This window comes from Vombatus ursinus, unplaced genomic scaffold, assembly GCF_900497805.2.
Source record: "Vombatus ursinus unplaced genomic scaffold, bare-nosed wombat genome assembly UNPS02008961.1, whole genome shotgun sequence".
NCBI lineage: Eukaryota > Metazoa > Chordata > Mammalia > Diprotodontia > Vombatidae > Vombatus > Vombatus ursinus.
Genome location: NW_020948739.1, coordinates 7,776,512 through 7,800,156, shown reverse-complemented (window position 1 = coordinate 7,800,156; position 23,645 = coordinate 7,776,512). Strand labels below are relative to the sequence as shown.

Genomic DNA, 23,645 nt, shown 5'->3' with positions numbered 1-23,645 from the left:
GGAAAGGAAAGGAAAGGAAAGGAAAGGAAAGGAAAGGAAAGGAAAGGGAAAGGGAAAGGGAAAGGGAAGGGAGAGGAGAGGAGAGGAAGAGATGTTTATTAATTGCCTACTGTGTGCTATTTACTGTGTTAAGCACTTAACAAATATTCTCATTTGATCTTTTCATTCTCAAAAACCCCTCATTTAATCCTTCTATTTCCCCTAACTTTTGTGCTATGTCTCTTCTGCCCTTTGTGGTTAAACTCCATGAAAAGGCCATCTTTAATAAGTGCCACACTTTCTCTCCTCTCACTTTCTTCTTAACCCCTTACAATCCAGCTTCCAACTTTATCTTCAGAGTCACCAAAGATCTCTTAACTGCCAAATACAATGGCCTTTTCTCTACTCTCATTTGCCCTGACCTTTCTGAATACTTTGGCACGGTTGATCACCTTCTTTTCCTTGATACTCTCTTTTCTCTAGTTTTCAGGATACCACTCTTCTCCTTGTTTTCCTCCTACTTATCAGACCATTCCTTCTCAGTTTCCACTACTAGATCCTCATCCAGATCATACCCTCTGCTCTAGCTCTAGGTGTCCCTTAGGGATCTGGGTCTTCTTCTCTTCTCACCCATACTACTTCACTTGATGATCTCAATGGGTCCCTTAAATTTAACTACCACCTCTATGCTGATGATTCTCAAATCTACCTATCCAACCTCAACCTCTCTGCTGACCTCCAATCTTGCATCTCCAACTGCCTTTCAGGTATTTCAAACTGGATATCCAGCAGACACTGTAAACTCAACATGTCCAAAATAGAACTCACTGTCTTTTCCCCTGAATCCTTCCCACTTTCCAGCTTCCTATTACTGTAGAGCACAACACCATCCTCTCAGTCCCTCAGGCTCACAACCTAGGAATCATTCTGGATTCCTAGATATCTCTCATCCCCCCATATCTAGTCTGTTGTCAAGTCCTATTGATTTCACCTTTACAACATCTCTGGAATATGCTCCCTTCTCTCCTCTGACACTGCTACAATGCTGATGCAAACCCTTATGATTTCATGCCTGGGTTATTGTAATATATTAGATTATTGTAATAATAGTCCAAAGGTAGGTCTGTCTACCTCAAATCTCTCCCCATGCCAATCCATTCTCCATTAAGCAACTAAAGTGATTTTTTAAAAATGCAGATCTAATTGTGTCACCCCATACTCAATAAATTCCAATGACCCTATTGCCACAAGGATCAAACACAAAATGCTCTGTTTGGCATTCAAAGTTCTTCATAACTTATTTCCGGGTCTTCCCTCTCCAACCTTTCCAAGAGTTCTCATACCTTACCCCCCAACACATACTCTGATCCAGTGACACTGGCCTTCTGGCTGTTCCATGAACAAGATATTCCATCTCTGGACATTTTATCTGACTGTCCACCATGCTTGGAATGCTTTTCTTCTTCTGCTCTGATTACAACCTCTCTGGTTTCCTTTAAATCCCAACTAAACTCCCATTTTCTACAGGAAGCCTTCACCAACCCCTCTTAATTTCAGTTTCTTCCTTCTTTTAAATATTTCTTATTTATGCTGTACATAACTTGTTTGTATTTATTTTCTAGTGCTTCATCTCCTCCTTTAGTTTATGAGTTCCATGAGAGCAAAGACTGACTTTTGCTTCTTTTTTTTTTATCCCCAGGGTTTAGCACAGTGCGCGGCACATAGTAGGTGCTTAATAAAAGTTTATTGACTGATTTACCCTCTTAACAACCTAAAATATAGGTACTGTAATTGAACCCATTTTACAATTGATTTTAAGTGACTTGTCCAGAATGGCACAGCTAATAAGTGTCTGAGCCTGAATTTGAACCCAAGTCTTCCTGACTACAGACCCAATCCTCTATCCACCAACCTATCATCCCAAATGTGGAATGAACTGTCTCAGGAAATAGTAGTTTCTCCTTCCCTGGAAGTCATAGGATTATAGAGCTAAATCGAAAAGGAATCTCAAGGTTCATCTCATCTGTCCTCTCATTTTAAAGCAAACAGAGGGCCAGGAAGATAATTATTTGGCCAATGTTACACAAGTAGAAAGAATCAGAGAATGGATTTGAATCTAAATCAGTTGACTTAAGAATCAGCACTCTTTCTGTAGTGTCATGCTGCTTTCCAGGGAAGGCTGGATCACAGCTTGGGGAACACTATAGAGGGGATTCTTATTCAGATATGAGTTAGAAGAACTAACCTGTAGGGTCCCTTTTAACTGAGATTCTGTGATTCCTCAGAAAACAAAGGAGCCTCGTTATAAGCTAGCAGTGATATGATGATGATGATGACAATGATGATGATAACTAGCGTTTATACAGCACCTGCTATGTGCTGTATAACATGCTAAGCACTTTCCCAGTATTATCTCATTTGATCCCCACAACAACCATATGAGGAAAGGACTATTATTATCCCCACTTTATAATTAAGGACCCAATGTTTGTGTTTGATCCATGTGGCAATAGGGTCATTGGAATTTATTGAGTATGGGGTGACACAATTAGATCTGCATTTTTAAAAAATCACTTTAGTGGCTTAATGGAGAATGGATTGGCATGGGGAGAGATTTGAGGTAGACAGACCTACCTGTGGACTATTATTACAATAATAATATATTACAATAATCCAGGCATGAAATGATAAGCGTTTGCCTATAATTAGGCAAACAGAAGTTAGGTGCCTTGCCCAGGCTCACACAACCAGTAAGTGTCTGAGGCTGGATTTGAACTCAGGTCTTCCTGACTCCAGGCCTAGCTCTCTATCCACTGCCCACCTAACTGCTCCACAGTTAACTCAAAGCTCACAACTTTGAGTTAAGATCAATAAAACAAAAGTTTATATATCACTTTTTGTGTACAAAGAAAATATGCTTTCATTAAAGTGCTCTGGCAATCCCTGGGTTCTTGAAGGTCATATTTGCCCAAAGAACACAATTTCTAATTTGTCCCAATAAGCCAGAATGGCCTATCAAGACTCAACTGAAGGGCTGCACTCATCAGGGGGCCTTTCCTAGCCCCCTGGGAAAGATGTTAGTGCCTTCCCCCTCCAAAATCTCTTGTATTTATTTTGTAGGTAGATAGTATAGTGGATAGAGTGGTAGGCCTGGAATTAGGGAGACCTGAGTTCAAATCCAGCCTCAGATACTTACTAGATGTGTGACCCTAGACAAGTCACTTAACTCCTGTTTGTCTGTTTCCTCCACTATAAAATGGGAATAATAATATTATCTATCTTGAAGGGTCATTATGATTATAAAATGAGATAATATTTTCAAAGTGCCTAGCACAGAGTAGGTGTTATATAAAGGTTTAGTTCTTCCTCTTCCCTCTCACCCCACCCTTTGTTTTGATATGTATATGTACATGCTTTCCCACCCTACCCCCTTCAGCTTCTTTTTATGACTTATCTTCCAGAATCAGAATGTAAGCTCCTTGAAAGCAGAGACCAGGTGGGGTGTGCTGGAGACAACTCTAACTAGGAGAACCCATTGCTAAATTTTCAGCATGAGAATTTACACCTAAGAAATTGTCAAATTGCTACAAATCCAGGCCTGATTTATTGTTTTGTTGATTGTTTAGCCTTAAGAGAGTGTTAATAATCAAACTAAACTTATATGTGCATATATTTTTTTTCTGAATGTTAAACATTTACCAGCATGCCCTTCTATTGTTTGAGCTCAGCTAAAGAAAAGGAGAAGGAGAAGGCAATGAAGTTATCACCAGATAAGAGGCTTGGTGACTGAAGACTTATTATAAACAGACAGACAGACAGACAGACAGATAGATAGATAGATAGATAGATAGATAGATATATAGATAGATAGATAGATAGATAGATAGATACATGGATAGATAGATGGATGGATGGATAGACTGTATTTACATGGTGTTTTAAGGTTTGCAAAGTGCTTTCATCCATTATTTTTTACTTGTATTTATATTCCCAGAATTTAGTACTGTGTTTGGCTACTGGTAAGTGCTTAATAAATGCTAATTGATTTATTGACTCTATAGAAAGTAAGTTCCTTGAGGGTAAGGATAGTTTTGGTTTTAGTCTTTGCATCTCCAGTGCACAGCATAGGACAGGTGCTTAATTTAAGTGAGGGTAGCGTGATTGATCTATTGACTGGTTGGTTGTTGTTCAATGGTGTCCGACTCCTTGTGACCCCACTTGTGGTTATCTTTGTGGCAAAGATACAAGAATAGTTTTCCATTTCCTTCTCTGGCTCATTTTACAAATAAAGAAATTTAGGCTAACAGGGTGAAGTGACTTGTCTGAGGGTCACATAGCTAATAAAGAAGAGTCTTCCTGACTCCAGGGCCAGCACTCTATCCATTGCACCATCTAGCTGCTCTGATTGACTGGTAAGATAGGTTAAAATCTATTGCTGTTCGAGTTGTTTCTAGGAGTTCCTTGGCTAAGGAAATCTAACTCTTGGAGACTGTTATAAAGGTTTACAGAAGTTATGATCTGTATGGAGGGAGCACACACCTTAATGAATCATGAGCCTCTGGAAGTGTCAAAGCTCAACTAGTACATATGCTGAGCTGTACTAGCTACTTTGGACCACTCATTTTAAACCAATCATATGAAAATATGCCTTACCTGTTACCTATTTCATCGTGTGTATGTATGCCTGGAATCCCCACACACCCACACGAGTTCCTCTAGGAATAGAGAAATCCTACTAATTCTTGTGTTTCCCTCACAGTTTCTGATTGTGTTCATTGACTGGCTAACTAACCAACAGGATCTCTGACACAAAGTAGGTTCTCAATTCTCAATCAATCAACAATCATTTTTTAAGCATTTACTAGCAAGGCAGCTAGGTAGATAGAGTTTCCAGGGGCCTGAAGTCAGGAAGATTCCTCCTCTTCATGAGTTTAAATCCTGCCTCAGATACTTACTAGTGGGTGTGACCTTGGGTAAGTCACTTAACCCTATTTGCTTCACTTTCCTCATCTATAAAATGACCTGGAAAAGGAAATGGCAAACCATTCTTGTATCTTTGCCAAGAAAACCCCAAATGGGATCATGAAGAGTCTGAAACAACTGAACAATAATTCTGCACAATTTTATGATTTAGAGGTCCTCTGAGGAAAGGAACTTCTTTTGCTTTTCTTTGTAGCTCCATTGCTTAGTGGAGTGCTTGGTACATAGTAGGTGCTTAATAAATATTTATTGACATATTGATTGACTATGTACCAGTCACTGCTCTAAGCAATGGGAATACAAAGAAATGCCATGGACAATCCTTGCTTTTATGGAGCATACAGTCTAATAGGGGAGACAACATACAAATAAATATAAATAAAAGACATAGGATAAATTGGAGATAATTTTAGAGAGAAGTCATTAGCATTAAGGGGACCTGGGAAAAGCTTCCTATAGATTGTAAGATTTTAGCTGGGACTTGTAGGAAGCCAGGGAAGCAAGGAAGGTGGGGAAGAAGAGACCGAGTACTCCAAGCATAAGGGACAGTCACGGAAAATTCCCATAGTGAAGCCTTATGTCTGTAAGTGATGAATATTGTCTTCCAGAAGAGACTTGGATGGCATTGGTCATGATGAGCAAAAAGGACAATAACAACAAAAATCACACACATACACACACACACACACACACAAATTGACTCTGTAATCTCTAAATGAACCATTATGTTCAACAACAACAAAATGCCAAAATGTAGTTGGGAGATGGAGTATTTTCTATGAGGAACAGTCAGGAGGCCCATGTCACTGGATCAGAGAGTAAGGTGTAAGAAGACTGGGAAGGTGGGAGGGGGCCAGATTGTGAAGGGTTTTAAAAGACAAGCAGAGTGTTTTATATTTGATCTTGGCAGCAACAGGGATCCACTGGCATTTATTTGTTTTGTTAAAATGCATTAGAAAATACAAAAGAAGTGAAAGACGTGATACCTATCCTTGTATAACATTAGTTATTCTCATTAGGAACACAGATATTGTGATTCTCATTATCTTAGGTAATTTCTATGCAAGGGGATGACCTGGTATAGTGGACAGAGAGCTAATCTCAGAGTCATGAAGACCTGACTTCTAGCCCTGCCCATGATTCATGCCAGCTGTGTGACCATGAGTGAGTCATTAAAGTGCCCTTTCTCTATGCCCCAGGCAAATCTCTAAGAATATAAACTTCAGCTCTGCATAAGGAGTAAGAGTTTCCTGACAAGGAATCCCTTATACTAAAGAAATCACAGAACCAGATAAAAAATAAAATGTCTATGCAAATAAAACAATTTTCATCCTTGCTCAGTTGTTTCAGAGATGTCTGACTCATTGTGACCCCATTTGGGGTTTTCTGGCAAAGATACTGGAGTGGTTTGCCATTTCCTTCTCCAGCTTATTTGACAGATGAAGAAACTGAGGCAGACGGAGATTCAGTGACTTGCCCAGGGTCACACAGCTAGCAAGTGTCTGAGGCCTGACCTGGCACTCCATCCATTGTGCCACTTAACTTCCACCCTGAAACAATTACAAAATAATATGAACAAATGCAAGATAATACAATTAATCAATATGCATTTAGAGACAGATAGGTGACATAATGGGTATAGCCCTGGATCTTGATGCAATCCAGCTTCAGACATTTATTACCTATATGACCCTAGGGAAGTCATGTAACATCTGTCTGCCTCAATTTCATCCTCTATAAAATGGGGATGATAATACCACCTATCTCACAGTGTTGTTAAGATAAGATCATATTTGTAAAGCACTCTGCCTGCCTTAAAGCACTACAAAATTCTAGCTATTATAATTAAGTGCTTACTATGTGCTGCATAAAATTACATAGCATGGTATGGGGAGGGGGAGGTGCTTATATAAGTGGACATAGTGGAATTAGTCAGAGAAGGCTTCTTGGAAAGGGCAGTATGGTACAGTGAAAATCAAAGGGCTTGTGTTCAACAGCTAGGTGGCACGTGGATAGAGTATGCTGGGCCTGGAGTCAGGAAGACCTGAGTTCAAATCCAATCTGACACTAGCTGTGTGATCCTAAACAAGTCACGTAACTGTTTGCCTCAGTTTTCCCATCTGTAAATGGGGGTAATAATAGCACCTATCTGATCTTCCAGATCTAGATTCTTGCTTTTAAGAGGTAAGATTTACACTGGGTTTAGAGAAGATAATGGGCTTAACTTAGAGAGGGAAAGGGGAAGGACAATCCATCCATGCCAATCAGCAATGTATTGTAATCCCTTTTCCTTTTTAGTCCTCGGACTAAAATGTGTGATTGGATTTCTATGTATCTGTTTTATCTTCTCTGCATTCCTTATAATACTCTATGGTCTTCTTTGAGAATGAAGGAACAACAACAACAATAACAACATTTGATTAACTAGAGACTATTCAGAGAAGGGTGATGGGTACTGCCTCAATTCCCCACCATATGAGGATTTAGGAAAGACCTGGGCTTGTTTAGACGGGAGAAAAGAAGACTTAGCCAAGAGAATGATAGCAGTATTCATGTATCTGAAGGGCTTCAAGAGGAAGAAGGATTAGCTTAGTTCTGCGTGGCCCCAGGGAAAAACAGAACCAGAAGATGCAAAGAGACACATAGAGGTTTGATGTAAGGAAAAACAGCCAAACACAGAACCGTCCACAAAGAGGCTGGGTCAGTGGCGCAGAAGGGATTCTTTTGTACATATGCGTACAGCGCTTCTTAAACTGTGGGTCACAACCCCATATGGGATGGTGAAAAATATGGCAACAGGAAAGGATTTCTGAATATGCAACAACCAAAAATTAGTTAAAAATCAAACCCGTAATGAATCTGAGGTGTTTCTGGCAGTACTTGCCCGTATATCAAGCAACTTCACTGCAGCCTTGGTTCTGAACACAAAGCAGGCGCACTTTGCTCTGCACAACATGCCGTGCAAAGCCAACGAATGCTGCCAAAATGCAAAAAAGAGTCTTGAGTGGAAAAGGTTTAAGAAGCCCTGACCTAGGACCACAGAGGTCTAACACTGGAATTCTTTAATTTACTCTAAGCTGGATTAATGTTATTACTCTCATCACAAAGTGGAAGCTGGGAGAGAAAAAAGTATTGGCCCAATGGCACACAGCGAGTTAGGGAGAAGAGTCAAAATGAGAACCCAGAGGCCAGAAATCGGGCCACAGTAGAACAGAATATTCCCTCAGAAGCATTCGACAGGGAAGGTTCATTGTTTGGTTTCCAAAAAAAAAAAAGTCATCCTGAAAAAAAATTCTCATATATCTAAAATGATTACAACAATCTCCTGACCTATTTGAAAGTTTTCAATTGTTCTCTATTGCCTGTAAGGTGAAGTCATAACTGAAATGGACCCTGGAAGCCATCCAATCTGACCCCCTTATTTTAGACAACAGGAAATTGGGACTCAGAGATTTAAATCTAAGGTCTCAGAGGTGAAGCTGGAATCAAGGCCTTTTTACTCCAAATCTAATGACAGAGTTAATTGGTTCATAGATTTTGAACTGGAAGGTACCTTAGAGGCCACTGAGTCCAACTCCTCCCCCCTCTCATATTACAGATGAGGAAACTGAGGCTGAGTTAAGGGCTCTGCCCAGGGTCACATAACTAGTATACGTATTCTACTACTACATTGTGGTACCAAAGTTCTTAACCTGCTAGATTCTCTACCACCTGACTGCAAACTGTAATCTCATCTCAGATTGTATCCCTATACCAATCTTCCTATTCTAGACTTATTTATGGTTGTCCTTCATTCTCAAAGAGCACCAAAATGACATCACTATGTTAGAGTCAAGTTTCAGTGTGTCTGACTGTGACTGATCAGACCAATATGAGCTCGGAATGCTCTACCACAGGTTGGGCACAAACAGTCCATGTGAACATTTGAGTATCTCATGTTTCTTTTGAGCTACTTCAATTCTGCTTGCTCATAGAGCACAGCACCTTCTCAGATGAAGGCATGCCATGCTGGGCAGTCTCCCATCAATTCCAAATTTCTTGAGAGTGTCCTTGTATCACTTTTTCTGATGACCATGTCAGCTCTTGCTTTGTGTAAGCTCTCCATAAAATAGTCTTTTAGGCAAGCATATGTTTAGCATTCGACCTATGTGGCCAGCTCATCAGAGTTTCACTCTCTGCATTAGAGTTTGAATGCTTGGCACTTTAGCTTGAGAAAGGACCTCAGTGTCTGCTGATCTTCAAAATCTTCCTTTTTTCTTTTTTTTTTTTTAAAGGCAATTGGGGTTAAGTGACTTGCCTGGGGTCACACAAATAGTAAGTGTTAAGTGTCTGGTCTGAGGCCAGATTTGAACTCAGGTCCTTCTGAACCCAGGGCTGGTGCTCTATCCATTGCACTACCTAGCTGCCCCCAGAATCTTCCTAAGATAATTCAAATGGAAGTGATTCAGTTTGCTGGCATGGCATTGGTATACTGTCCATCTTTCACAGGCATGGAACAAAGAGGTCAGCACAACAGCTCTGTAGACCTTCAGTTTGGTAGTCAGTCTAATATCTTCTCTCCCACACTTTCCTTCAGAACCTCACAAACACTGAGCTAGCTCCAGCAATTCCTGTGTCAATCTTATTATCAATGTGTACATGCCTGGGAAGTATACTGCCAAGGTAAGTGAACTTATTCATAGCATTCAGAACTTCTCCATTTGTAATCAATGGTTCCACATATGGATAGTGTGGTGCTGGCTGATGGAGCACCCATGTTTTCTTGGTGTTAATTGTTAGGCCAAAATTAGCACCAGTAGCAGATAATCAATCCATATTTTATTGCATCTCAGCTTCAGAGGCTGCACTGAGTGTACAATCTTCTGCAAACAGAAAATTACGCACTAACACTCCCTTCACTTTGGTATTGGCTTATAGGCTTTTCAAGTTGAAGAATTTACCATCAGTGCAATAGCCGACCTTGATGCTGTGTTCATCTTCATTAAAGGTGTTTGACAATATGGCTGAACACATTTTGCTAAAAAGTGTGGGAGCAAGGATTCAGCCTTGTTTCACTCCATTGATGACTGGGAAAGCTCAAGAGCATTGTCCGTTATCTAGAACCTGAGTAAGCATGCCATCATGAAAGTGACATACAGTACTGATGAACTTCTCTAGCCAACCAAATTTTGACATAATTTTCAGTAAGCCCTCATGACTGACAGTATCAAAGGCCTTGGTCAGATCTACAAACATTGTGTACAGATCTCTGTTCTGCTCTTGGCATTTCTCCTGGAGTTGTCAGGCAGCAAGCACCATATCAACCATTCCTCAGCCCTTTCTGAAGCCACACTGGTTCCCAGGTAGATGATCATCTTCAAGTTGAAGGATCAGCCTATTAAGGAGGACTCTGGCAACGATCTTGCTAGCAGTGACTAAAAGAGAGACCCCCTGTGATTGTCATAGGACAATCTTCCTTTACCTTTATAGAGATGGATAATGGAAGCATCCTTGAACTCCTGGGGGATAACCTCTTCTTGCCATATAACCCAGAAAATTTCAATCAGCTTTGGTATGAGCAATAGACCCCCCACCTTGTAAATCTCAGCTGGAATAGAATCAGCACTAGGTGCTTTGCCACAGGAGAGGAACCTAACAGTATTCAAAATCTCTTCTGTTCGAAATTTGTTTAGAGACTTATTTCAATTTGAGGTAAATAGTCAACGGCTTCAGCATTGACTGATGATAGTCTGTTGAGAACACTATTGAAGTGTTCAGCTCATCTTTCCAGGATCGTGTCCTTATCTCTAATCAATGTAGCTCCATCAGCACTGAGTAGTTGAGATGTACCATATGGTTTTGGCCCGTAAGTAGCCTTCAGGGCATCATAAAAGTGCTTTGGATTGTTAAGTATAAAACTGAATTTCATCTGCCTTCTTATGGAGCCAAGAATTCTGCATATCTATAAGCTTCTCTTGTACTTTATTTTTGATGGAGTTAAATGTTGCCTTCTTAGAGATGGATGAATAATCCTGGTGGTAAACCCTGTGGAGTTCTCATTTTTCATTTAGCAGCTTCTGAATTTCCCCATCATTTCTGTCAAACCAGTGTTGATATTTGCAAGTGTACTGACCCAGATGAGCAAACACAGTGCTATACACCAGATCTCTGAAAGCTGCCCACTCCTTTTCTGTTTCACCGTTGCCAACTGTGTACTGGCTCAACTTTCCCTCCAAGTTAGGGACAAACTGTTCCTATTCAGAGAAGTGCTCTAATCTGTTGACATTAAGACTTCTGGTAGTCATTTTACCTTAGAGACCTCTGCTTTTGTTGAAAGCAAATATTTAGCTTGGAGAGGATAAGTCTATGATCAGTCCAGCACTCTGTGCCACACATTGCCTTCATCACTCTCCCATCCTGTCTGTCTCTTCTCCTTACAATCACATGGTCAATTAAATGCCAATGTTTGCTGTGAGGGTGCATCTGCAAAGTTTTGTTGCATTTAGGTAAACGTAAAAGTGAGAAGGTCATGAAATGCACAAGTCTTCAGTAGTAAGTGATCATTGCTGTTGCTGTTTCCAACTCCATTCCTCCCAAAGACTCCCTGCCAGATCTTCATAAAATTTTTCTTTGACCTCATCAGGGTTTGTCATTATGGGAGCATAGGCACTGATGATGGCAGTATGGTATTTTCCTGCAAGTGGCAATCACATTGTCATGAGCTTGTCATTCACTACTTTTGGTAGGCATAGAAGCTTGTTGACTAGATTAGTTTTGATTGCAAAATCTTCTCCAGCTTCATGGCACTCCCCTTCACTGCAGCCACTCCAGAAAAAACATATACCCTGCTCCAACTTTAGTAAACTGGCCTTCATTTGCCAGTCTTGTTTTAGACAGGGCTGCTATTTGAACATGATACCTTATGAGTTCTCTCACAAGAGCTTTTTCATGTACCAGTGGTGGGTGGGATCATCTTTGCAGAACTTTTTGTACATTTTTTTGTATTTCAACCACAGGGTGGGATCCCCATCTGTCTCAGTAATCAGGTTAGAGATGGATAAGCAGACAATTTTTAGGGCACCTTTTCTAGCCCCTTCCTCATTCCAGGAGGTGAACAGTGCAATTCTTAAAAGGCTGCTCAGACACCCAGGTAGCTGCTGAATCCCACTGCTGTGGATACACTGGGAGTTGTAGTCACAACTTTGCACACAGAAGGCCCAGGCCATAGGGTCATCTTCTCACTGGAAGCAATCATGGGATTCAGCAGCCCCCTGGAATGTCTGAGCAGACTTTCTTGTAATCAAAAATATCCTCCATTTTGGGGGGCGCACTGAGATCCATAAGTCTTGCTTTTGACAATTTGTTTCCTCCTCTGCACCCCTGCCTTGCCCTTGCTGGAATCCTCTATGTTCAATTCTTCCACAGTGAAAATTCCTCTACTTGGAAACTTTCAGTGATCATATCTGGATCTCTGACACAAACACATCCCTAGATCACAATCTAATGGGGGAGACAACATACAAATAAATATATACCAAGCAAGCTATATGCAAGGTGAATAGGAAATAATAAACAGGGAAGTCACTGGAATTAAGAGGGATTGGGGAAGGCTTCAGAGACATATTCACACAATCTTATGCTCTCACTACCTCTCTAGCGATTATTGAATCTGAAAACTACTTTGATATCAGACACTTTCCCTATTATTGTAGAGGACAACACCATCCTCCAGTCCCTTGGGCTCTCAACTTAAGCATCATCCTCAATTCCTTAGTTTCTCTCTCTCTCTCTCTCTCTCTCTCTCTCTCTCTCTCTCTCTCTCTCTCTCTCTCACACACACACACACACACACTCACAGAGCCAATCTGTTGCCAAAGACTTTTGATTTCACCTCAGTAACATCTTCCTTCTGACACTGCCATCATTCTAATGCAGGCCCTTATCACTTCACACCTGGCCTATTGCAGTACCTGCTGGTGGGTTGTCCTGGGGGCAGCTAGCTGGTGAAGTGGATAGAGCACTGGGCTTGGAATCAGGAAGACTCATCTTCCTGAATTCAAATCCAGCCTCAGACATTAGCTGTGTGACCCTGGGCAAGTCACTTAATCCTATTTACCTCAGTTCCTCATCTGTAAAAATGAGCTAGAGAAGGAAATAGCAAATTCCTCCAATATTTTTGCCAAGAAAACTCCAGGAAGAGTCAGACACTACTGAAATGCAGAACAATAACAACAAAGGGGCAACCTGCCTCCAGTCTTTTCCCACTCCAATCTTTTATTTACCCACCAAAGTGATTTTCCCAAAACCCAAGTTCAGTCATGTCACAAACATACCCCACTACACTGAATAATCCCCAGTGGCTTCCTGCTCCCTTCAGGAGCAAATTCAAAATCATCTGCTTGGCATTCAAAGTCCTTCACAACCTAGCCCCTTCCTACCTCTCCAATCTTCTTAAACCTTATTCCCTGACACATACTGGCCTTCTAGCTATTCAACAAACAGCCCTCCATCTCTTGTCTCAGGACATCTTTTCTGACTGTTCCCCAGACCTGGAATGCTCTCCCTCCTCAATTTCACTTATTGACTTCTCTGGCTTCATTTAAGTCCCAACTAAAATCCCATATTCTACAGGAAGCCTTCCCCAACACCTCCTAATTCTATGGCCTTGCCTCCATTAATTATTTCCTGATTATCCTGTATATAGCTTCCTTTGTATTTTTTGTTTTCATGTTGCTTCCCCCATTAGATTGTAAGCTCCTTGAAAGCAGGCACTGTGTTTTGCCTTTCTTTATCACAGGGCTAGCACAGAATATGCACTTAATAAATGTTTATTGATTGATGAATCTGATTAAAAGCCACAGCCTTTCTACACCATCTTTACCTTTGAACAAAGGAGTTTAACAATTCCTTTCTCCCTTATCTCAAAGGTAGTATCTGAGTACCTGAGCTCTGGCAACTTCGGTGGAGCTTGGACTGAACCAAGAAAGAGCTCCTTCCTTCATAAAGGTTCACAAACCTCATATAAAGAGTACCCAGACAAATGTCTGAACTCCTCTTCCCCATAAACAGACGTGTCAAATGCTCAATGAATCAATTCTCCCCACCTTGGCTTCAAAACCTCATTTAAGGAAAACAACAACGAATCAACATTTGGGGTCATCACCATTTAAAAAAAATAGTGGGACAAAGTAGCACAGTTGAAAGAATCCTGGATTTAGAATTAGCCTGAGTTGGAACACCAACTCCATCACTTACTGTTTGTATGACCTTTGTTAGGTCAGTTAGCCTCTTGGGGACCCAGTTTCTTCACTAGCAAAAATGAGGGAGTTCTGAACTTCTAAGCCTAGTCAGTTCTAAATCTATAGTCCTACAATAGAATAGTGATTGGTACCAGACCAATCATGTCATTAATATAAGGAACTTTCAGGTGAAGAAATTCCCTCTACCAATTTATTTATAGGGTTAGAGAGTTACCTAAAAGATCAAGAAGTTTAGCGACTTGACCAGGTCACCTAGCCAATAGAAATCAGAGGCTAGACTCGAACTCAGGTCTTTCTGGCTTGCCAGCCACATATCTATCTACTACAGCAGGCTGCCTCACATACAACAAAGAAGAGGAAGAAGAAGGAAGACAATAGAATGGGGAGGTCTAAGAAGTTGCTATCTCTCTTGCAGATATTTTGCTTCTTAGGTTTCTCACCAGAACTGATAATAGCAGAAGCTCAAACAAAAGGAAAAAACTACAGAAATAGTTCTAAGTTATAAGGATTTTACCTCATTTTTCTTCTATGCTATTATACGCTTCCTGAAATTGCAGTATATTCAGAGTTAAAGCTACCTATAATTCTGTGACATGTAAAGCTTAGTATTAATCTTTTGGTTTAAAAGAGGGTTTAGGATTTCAACATAAGCAACTAATGAGAAGTAACATTTTTAGAAACTGTGGTTGTAATTCTGACTACACAAACATCTTTGTTCCTATGTAATGGGTGAATTGCAAATCTTCAAATGACTTATTTATGCTAAAACTTATTAAAACAAAAATGGATTATAAAAATATATGTCTGGTGGTTTGAGTTGTCAGGAACCTTGTGAACTGTGTAGGTGTGTTTGTATCTGCTCATAACATGTCAAATTAGCTATAATAAGAGCATTGGAAGTCAAATTCTGTCTTTTAAAGAGGTGTTAGAATATTTGCATTGTTCACTTGTTTCTTAAATTTACTTGACAATGGATGAAGTTCTATTTCTTGCCAATTAGATTTCATAGAGTTGAAGAATCAAAGGAGACCTCAGTGTTCATTGAGATCAGCTCCTATCTAAAGCATGAGCCCACTTACAATGAGAGAGGCTCCTGGGCTATAAATGGAAAACAAATTGGTCTTAGAGTCATAAGAATTAGAATTTGAGTTTAACTCTGCTGCTTTTTACTTGTGGTCTCTGAGCAAGTTTCTTGACTTTTCCAAACACACATACATACATGTGTATTTATACACATATGTGCACACCCATATACATATATGTGTATGTAAACATATATGTTAGTGGGGATCTCCTAGGGCTATTTTTTTCATCTTATTTCATTTTCAATGAACAACCATCTATTATTTTTTCTTTCTCCCATTCCCCATTTACTGAAATGAAGAGAAAAAAACCCTTGTAACAAATATGTATAGTCAAGGAAAATAAGTTCCCTCCTTGGCCATGTTGTAAAATGTATATCTCATCTTTCATCTTGAATCCATTATCTCTTTGGGATCATGGTTATTCATTGCCTTTACAATGTGATATTATTCATATATTATTCTATTGGTCTGCTCACTTCACTCTGCATCAGTACAAGTCTTTATGTTTCTCTAATACCATCCCTTCCATCACTTCTTACAACATAATAGTGTTCCATTCCATTCATATACAATACATTGTTCAGCCACTCCCTAATTGATAGAGTCCCTTAGTTTTCAGTTCTTTGCTATGACAAAAACAGCTACTATAAATATTTTTGTGCAAATATAGGACTTTCTCTTTCCTTTTGGTAGCAAGGAACTCATTACCCCATAAGGCAATCTGCTACATTTTGGGATATCTTTAATTATCAGGAAGTTTTTGCTCATAATGAATGAACTGAAATCTACTTCTCTTTAAGTTTAATCCATTATTCCAAGGGCCAAACAGGATAAATCTAACTGCTCCTTTACACATCAACCTTTCAGAAAGTTGAAGGCCATCGTTATGTATTCTCCCTTCCACTCAATCCCCTAAACCTTCTCCTCAGGCTATCTAACCATCCCTAGATCCTTCAATCCCATAGTTTTAAGCTCCCATACCATCCTGGTCATCATCTTTTAGAATGTTATGGCTGCTATGTGCTACACTATCACGTCCACTTTTCCATTTATCATAATAATAACAATAACTAACAATTTTTTAAGGTGTTCAAAATGCTTTATGTAGGCAAAAGTGAATTTCTGTTGATTTTTCCACCCACTGAAAAAATGATTGATTTTCTAAGGTAAGAACACTTCTTGAATGAATTGATCAGTAAGAACTAGATGTAAATAAGACTTGGACAGCTCCTTGAGTCAATCAAAGGCATTGGGTGAAGGATTTGTTCACTATCCTGAGGGATTTATATAAAAAGAGGAAATACCTCAGAACAGATTACAAGCATCTGGCAGTATAGAGGAAAGAGTGAGGACATCAAGAGCTGAGTCAGGAAGAATTGTTAGGATGGGGCAACCAGCAAAGAAAAAAGAGAAACTAGGACTAAGCTCTGGAAGAAAAGAGAAATATGGAGGAGGTCCTGCAGGAATCTCAGCAAAAGATTCAGGCTGATGCCACATATTGATTGCACCCACCTTCTAATGACCTGAGAGAAGTTCCAAGAGAAAGTTTTCTCTTTCTTCAACTTCCCCTCCTTGAGCATATCTATGAAGAAACACTAAGATATGGATAGATATAGATACATACACAATACATATATACACACATATACATTCATACATACATACATACATACATATACATATACACACATATGGTTTTATTACACAGATGTTTCTAGTAACATTTTTACTTTTTATTTTATTATATATATAAATGTATATATATAAATATATGAAATATAATATTATTCATTAGTATTTTATTTATTATTTTACTTCAGTCCCAAAGAGCCTGGAATATAAATATAAATTAAATCTGAGACACAAATGTCTCTACTTAAATGTTAGAGATTTTTTTAAATGGGGGCTTAGAGCAACTGTGGTGGCATTTCTAACTTTTCATCTAAAATAAACTCCTCAAAGCAACAGAGGAGGGAAGCATATGAATATAAGGGGCCATTATATCTATTATCCTTGGGCTTAAAACAAGCTAATTATTCCAACAGTGTTTCATATATACTGTCTAAATTTATTTGAACCTCACAACCAACAACCGTGTGAAATGCCTTGCTATTATTATCCCATTATATTGAGGAGGAAACTGAATGAATGAAAGCATTGAATGAGTTGAGGGGGAATGACATTTTTGAAGCACTTACTTTCACTCTTTAGCCCAATCAGAATGCACTCTGTCTTAGGCACTGAGGATGCAAATACAGAAAGGAAGACAGGCTCTGCCCTCAAGGAGCTTACATCCTAATTGGGGAGACAATACATATAAACCTGGAGAGGTTAAATGACTTGCTTACACATAATTTTGATGAGTTTGGTTTTTCTTGGAGCTTCAGATGGCAGTCTTTCACTCAGTTAATATTTTAATTGTCCTCCATATGCAATGCACTAATAATGAAGAAAACCCTACTACTACCACTCCTTTCCCTCCTCCTACTCTTAATAGCTGCCATCATACAGCACTTCGAAGTTTTTCGGAGTGTTTTACATACTTTATCTGCTTGATCCTCAGAACAACTTTTTGGGTGATAGAGTTTTATATTTTATATTTACATTTTACAGATGAGGAAAGTGAGATGCAGAAAACAAGGAAGTAAACATTTCTGGGTTAAAGGATCTCAGTCAACGAGATCTAGCTCAGTTCTGGCCTTCTAACCCAAATCAATGTTTTCAGTTCTGGCTCTGGGAAAAATGTACTATACATGATGGCCCATGGGTGCCCTATTACCATCCTTTGAATCTTCATGTGTCGCTGGCACCCAGGATCTCCTGACTAGTCCAGTGCTAGAGCCACAGGCTTCCACTCCCAGCCCAATCAGAAAATCAGGCTCAGTGGCAACAGAGCAATTAATGACAGAAGACAAAGGCCAGTTGTCTCAGTCTTTTGAAGAGAAGGCTTTGGTCCAAGCTATGGAACCTTTCAGTGCCCCAAAGATTTCATGGTATAGTCAATCTTTTTGTTGCCCAGACAGATTCAGTCTGAACCAAGAGGCGTAAGAAACATAGAACATTAAGAAATCTAGTGGACCTTTCAGGCCCTCTAATCCAACCCTCTCATCTGATATACAAGGATATTGAGGGTCAGAGAAATGAAGTCAGTTGCATAAGGTCACACAACTAGGAAACAGTAGAGTCAGCATTTGAACTCAGGTCTTCCCAATCCAGTTCCCTTTGCATTATTCCCCATTAGCTTGCCAATAAGAGTGTTCTTCCATTCAATTCCTTTGGAGTCTTCAATAGAGCCAGGCTTCGGTTGAGGTGCCGCTGGAGAATGAGTTGAGTATTGGTTAGGAACTGCTCTTTTTCTTGTTGTTGTTGTTGTTGTTACTGTGTCCCCGGGAGATACATGAAAGAGAGGATCCTTCCGTTTCACCATGAGGACTTATTTGATTGGTTACTGAGCCAGAAGACTATGAACTTTCTTAAGGGGAAATCTCCATCTTTCAGAATGCTTCTTTCAGCTGACCTCAAGGTATGAGGGTGACTTTCTGAGCTCCTAAGGTTCAGAAGTGTGGGGATGCCTTTAGCCCCAAATCAGATCAGCCCGTGAGTTCAATGGTAAGCCTGCGCACAGCAAGCCTGTGTCTAGGATTGGACCACTTCATGCTTGTATCCTCTTTCAGGACCTTGAGAGATCTTGAAAAGTAGCTGGTATCTTCCTTACCGTGCACTGGAGAAGAAAATTACTGGCTAGCAGAGAAGTTACAACAGTAGTGATATCTGAAGGAAACACAGGGGAAAAATAGTAGTAGATCAGCTGAGAGGGGAAAAAATGTCCATATTCAAAGAAACCACAGGAGAGAAAAGAGCCTACTTGGCATTGATTGGGCTATACTTAGTGGAGCTGAATTGTAAAATAGCTAATGAGCAGTAAACTGATGAAGAATGAAATGAATAGAACCAGAAGAACAATTTGTTTAATAACAGCAACACTGTATATAAAACAAAACAGATAAGTTTGAGAGTTGTATGAACTATGATCAATATGATGACTATTCTTGATTCCAGAGAACCAGTGATGAAACATGCTATCCCTTACAATGAGGTGATAGGTTTAAGGTACAGAATAAAATGTATATTTTTGTATACAGCTATTGAGGGCATTTGTTTTGGTTAATTATGAATGTTTGTTAAAGGAAATTTGTTTTTCTTTTCTTTTTTTTTCAAGATGGTGGGGATAGGAAGAAAAGAAAATGGAAGTCTGTAAATTTTTAAAAATTGAGTGGTGGCATGAAATAATGAAGAGTGGAATGAGCCAAGAAAACATTGTATACAGTAACAACAATATTGTTCAAAGAATAACTGTGAACAATTAAGTTATATTCTGAGTATTATAAATACTTAAATCAACTACAAATGACCTATGAAGGAAGATGCTGTCCACCTTCAGAGAAAGAACTTATATATAGAAGTATGCATAGTATGGTTTTATACACATGTGTATATACATATGCATATATGTATACACATATGTATATATACACATATGTGTATACATGTGTGTCAAATGGTGGCCTTCTCTAGTGTGGGCTGGGGAGGGAGGGAACGAGACAGTTTGGAACTTAAAATGTAGCAAAAAATAATTTTTCAAAAAATTTAGTGGTAGGAGGAGTAGTTGCATCCACTTTAAAATGAGGTCAATGTATTATTAGTTTTACTTAACTGTTTTACTTTGTTTCAAGAGATCTCTCATGAAATGGTAGGTAAGTGTAATGTAACAACCAAACACAGGAACAATAAAACTGAAAAAACAAATGTCCCAATGAGGCTTCCATGTTAGCTTTTCAACTGTAATAACTCTCTGGTTTTTTATTGTTTAGCATTCCCCTTTCTGTATGGGAATAAAACTGTTTCATGTCAGATTCATGTGTGTACTCTGGGCACCATTTAGCTTCCTCATACTGCTGGGAAAAACACCTTAGACTAGAGACAAAAACAAAATTCTTCTGAATCAGAGGTAGGTGTGGAATTAGAGCACTGGGAGCCTAGTTCTCCTATAAAGAAGACATTCAACCCCAGAGCAATGAGGGTAGGAATTGGCAAAGGTTGAAGATTGCCAACTCCTGTGGCTTCAGCCTAGTAGTATCTAGCTAAGCTGAGTGCTAGATAGATGGTAAGAACAAGAATTGAGACCTCTGGTGTGTGTATTCTTTCTTGCTTGGAATAGCCCTAGAAAAGGGGTGTATGAGAAATCCAAACTATTGCATGAGTTTGAGTTAGAAGTTCCTCCTCATACCCAGCTCCTGCCATGGAAACAAACTTGGAATCAGGAAGCTTCCCCCTTTAGATAATAGGAATAGTTTTTCTTTCTTTTCTTTTTTTTTAAGAAACCTTAGTCAATGCAGAAAATGGGAAAAGCAGCTTGACTTGACAAAACAATAATAACTAACACTGATATAGTATTTTCAGGTTCGCAAAGTATTTTATACATATAGTCCCATTTTGATCCTTCTAACAACAGATGTGTGAATGTGTGCTACAATAGTTATCTCGATTTTGCAAATGAGGAGATGGAGGCTCAGACAGGTTAAATAACTCATCCAGGCTTAGAGAACAACAGGCATTCAAACCTTGGTTGTCTTTTACTCCTCTCCAGCACAACATCTGCAATACCATGGTGCCTCTCAAGTACAAATGAAAGAAATCCTTGCTGGAGACCACACAGATTTGAAAACATCAAGACATTGTATCTTAAGTTATCAAAAGCTGGGAAAGAAATTGAAAATAAATCTCCAGTGGCATTACAATTGAGAAGAGGTAATTGAGAGAACATGAATAATTGCCATCCCATCTATTTACTTCTTCATTTCTACAAAATCTTTCTAACAGTGTTCTCTGCATACATTGAGGGTTGTTGATAAAAATATGATCAAGGAACATGCAGATGTCAGCAGATAATTTCTTCCATCAGACCATATCTTCATAATCTACATGATTGACTGAAAAGTTCAGAGAATACAAGATCCTACTGTGTGTATTATTTGTGGAATATAAAAAAGCATTTGACTTGGTGGAGTGAAAGCCAGCCTTAAAGGTTTTCTTCCAACAAGGTGTCTCCCATGTATATATTAAAATCATAGTAGATTCTCTCCTAGATGAAGCCCCAAAGAATTAAATATTTTCTGATTATTCATATGAACTGAAACATAAAACAGGGAGACATGTGCTTATCAAAAGTGTTTGTTACTGTCATGGAGGCTGTATAGCATATAGTCCAAGAAGAGAGGATTTTTTTAATAGAACGTGAGGTCCACCAGATGCTTCTGTTTACTGATGATGGACTGGGTCAAGTTCTAGACATCTACATAGTAGGCAATTGATAAATGTTTGTTTCCTTCCCTTGTTTTGGAATACTGTAGTCTCCTAAATGACCAAAGATTCCATCTAACCACACATAGGGGAAAAGCCAAATGGACAAAGAATGCCCACTGACTGAATTATAATACCGATGAGTAACTCCATTGCATTGATTTCTCAATATAGAAATTTTGGATAGGTATTATAGATGGACATTGAGCTTGATCCAAAATTAAAGAAGAGGAAGAAAGTAGGTGGGAGTGGTTTGGGAGAAATTGTGAAGTGCTTCCCTTGATCAAGTGTCCCCTAAAACAAAAAAATCTATCTTTTTAACACCAATCTATATGCCTGTGAAGAAAGGGACCCCACAATTTCCAAAGAATCAAAATTGCCAGTAAGCCAAAGGTCAATGAAAATAGCTGCATGCAGACTGAAGCAGTGCATCACTAATGATGACATAGATGTATGAGAAACAGCATAAAAGATATTTTCAGGAAACCTAAAAATGAAAAAGGAAGTGGGTTGGCCATGACAAAAGGGAGGGATAACATAAGGAGTTCCAATGCTACTTATTCCCCCACAATGTTAAAATGTCTAGAGAAAAGTCAGAGAAGACCTATGAGAAGGCATGGAAAAGAGTCATATGTGATAAGGTTACAATGTGCCCCATTGAAAGGAATACCAATATCCTTGGAAATGTAAATCCACCAAAGTATCCAGAGTTAAAGTACAAGAACTTTATGGTATTAGTATAGTATGAGAGCCTTAACTAGCAAGTTTATTTTTAATACATTTTTAAAGGATTTGATTTACAAAAATATTGTTGCCCATTTGTACAGCATCATTTCTTAACCATTTTCCAGACATTATTCCATTTTACTTAACCAATAAGCATTTGTTAAGGACTTAACTTTGTCTCAGGCCCTCTGCTAAGGAAAGAGAGGTGACTGAGGAGATGATGATAATAATAATAGTATTCATTATAATCATAATAATAACAGTCATAGCAAGCATTTATAAATGTTTTAAGGTTTACAAAGTGCTTTACATAAGCTAACTCATTTAATTCTCACACAAAAAAAGTAAATGCTCTTATTATCCCCATTTTACAGATGAGGAAACTGAGAAGTTAAGTAACTTCGTAGGGTCATACAGCTAATAAGTGTCTGAAGCTGGAGTGAATCAGGGTCCAGTGCTCTGTTCACCCTTCCAATAGCTCTTTGAGAGAGGCACTGTTGGCATTATTATCGTTATTGGGTAGATGAAGAACAAGACACAAAACTAAAGCTAGAATTCAAGTTTCAACTGCAGGTCCAGTGTAGTTGGTATAATCTCACATAATAAATGCCAGATTAACACACTACAGTCCCTGTATTTTCCTGGATGTGTCAATTTTAACATATGACTGCTGAGTATTTGTAGATAGCTAAACATTTTTTTCTGAGGGAAAAAAAATAAACCACCTACTGCTGATTGCTCAGACTCTAAAAACCACTGAAACTTCTCCCAGGATTTTGCTTTGTTTAATAAGACAAGCAAATTTATAGGTTACATTTTAAAAGCTGATATTAGTTAAGCCTCAACTTCCTTCCCACACTTTAAATGTATTGTTTTAATTCACTGAATTAGGTTATATATTTATACACACACACACACACATCTTGCTTCTGGGTCATTTAGCAAAGATCAAATGGCCTGTCACCTAGCTAAGGCAGTTCGGTGTTTAGTTGGAGTGTTGAAGACATGGATGGCAATTTTTGTACAAACTATGGCGTGCTAAAGTGGTAAGTCTGTGATATTGATATGGCACTAATGTAGCCATGACTGAGGAATGGATTATTTTTCATTAATGAATGACTTTTGTATTGTTGACTTGCTAACTGCTGAAAATTATATTTTATTGACTTGTGATTTATTATTGATTTGTGCTTCTTGCAAATATACCTTGATTATTATCAATGTATCTTATCCAATGTATAACTGTAAAATGTTAAATTATTAATACTGATATTTA

The 23,645-nt window shown here is 38.9% G+C and overlaps 1 long non-coding RNA gene across 1 annotated transcript in view; it reads left to right on the top strand.

The window, feature by feature from the left end:
• LOC114034345 overlaps positions 1 to 23,645 on the top strand; it is a 38,870-nt gene that overhangs the window by 8,471 nt on the left and 6,754 nt on the right. Inside the window, exon 2 of the long non-coding RNA XR_003568088.1 lies at positions 20,931 to 21,091. This is a non-coding gene — a long non-coding RNA (uncharacterized LOC114034345). The remainder of the gene's footprint in view (positions 1 to 20,930; positions 21,092 to 23,645) is intronic.